This window comes from Gekko japonicus, unplaced genomic scaffold (assembly GCF_001447785.1).
Source record: "Gekko japonicus isolate JY-2015 unplaced genomic scaffold, Gekko_japonicus_V1.1 scaffold1729, whole genome shotgun sequence".
Classification (NCBI taxonomy): domain Eukaryota; kingdom Metazoa; phylum Chordata; class Lepidosauria; order Squamata; family Gekkonidae; genus Gekko; species Gekko japonicus.
In genome coordinates, this window is record NW_015170938.1 from 153,847 (window position 1) to 155,191 (window position 1,345).

Here is a 1,345-nt window from a genome sequence, read left to right on the forward strand (position 1 = left end):
CAGGAACCATCTTCCAATCCTGTTTAAGAATTCTATCTCCATTAAGTGGGCAATAAAATATGACACATACACAAGATGAACTTTTATCAGGTCACCTTCTGAAAAAAACAGACTTAGACAAAATGTTCAAGTTACCCATGACTTTAGGAACATTAATGATTATTCTAGCTTCAAATTCTAATTAATCTGGCTTTAAATTAAACAGTAAATTGAAACGAAGGACAGCAATTCAAAATAATGATTACTAAGGAGAGTTATTTTTATTAAATACTATCCATAAACCATATTTCAAGCTATTTTTAATACTTTATACCAAGGGACTTCATCTAGATAAATGTAGGGCAAGTATTAACCTGTTCCTTCAAATACAGTAATACTTTCAAAACCAATATATATTATGTCCCAGCAATATCTGTGTACCATTACTGCAAGTTACAGTGTAACACATATATCCTGCTACAATAAGAGATACAGACTTTCCCCAAAGACTTCATAGCAAATTTACTGCCTAAATGACGGGGAACACTTTCACTCAGAAAGCACACCTGGAACAAGGAACACACCTCAAAGAGACTTATGCAAACATAAGAGACTTTCTGCAAAACAAGTAACTGGGGGAGGAGCTGGTCACCGAAGGCCTTAGAATTACATAAATTAACACGAAAGAAAGATTGTTGTTTAGCCGACATAAGATAATATCTGATTTTAAAAAACAGAAAGCACAAAACCCTGTTACGCACAATAAAACGTACCTTGAGAACACAGGTGCTTGGAATCACAGGACTCGAACGAGGCCATTCGCTGTCCATCAGCATTTCTCCTTCTAAAATACTCTGGAACCCGCCCTAAACCATTGCCAATACCCAAAGTACAATTTCGCCTGTCCTTCCGGCTCCCGGGCACCTTCTCACCCCCGATTACGCTCTCCAATCCCAAACAAGGTTACCATGCAACACCACACGCTCTCCCAGGCTGTCAGCACGCACAACTAAGCCTCCCACCATCTTCCGCTCCTCCCGTGGCGCATAGGCGAAAAACTGAAGAGAAACGTAGCTCATTTCCGGCTCCTGGTAGAAAAAAAAATATGGCGGAGTAACAGCTTGATGCGGGCAGGAATAATTAAGTTGCTTTGTGATGTGACACGTGCTTTGTGATGTAATATTTCATGCGTGAAAAATCAGTCGCTTTGAAATCTACGTATTTTTCACCATTCTACTACTGTTTTTGAATGCATGGTGATTTCTGTTTTTCGAGGTTCAAATATAAACGTTATAGCAATGAAAGTGCATCATATTCAAATAAAGTATGACATAAGGAAAGGAGCAAGTCTAAACAGGTCTACTTG

General features: G+C 38.7%; 1 protein-coding gene across 3 annotated transcripts in view; it reads right to left on the reverse strand.

The window, feature by feature from the left end:
- The window catches only part of CCDC126 (coiled-coil domain containing 126), an 8,773-nt gene extending 7,768 nt beyond the window's left edge, over nucleotides 1-1,005 (reverse strand). For all 3 annotated transcript variants that reach the window (XM_015418871.1, XM_015418869.1, XM_015418870.1), the window contains exon 1: nucleotides 753-1,005. The gene's annotated coding sequence lies outside the window, so the exon portion shown is untranslated. The remainder of the gene's footprint in view (nucleotides 1-752) is intronic.
- Nucleotides 1,006-1,345: the final 340 nt, after the last annotated feature.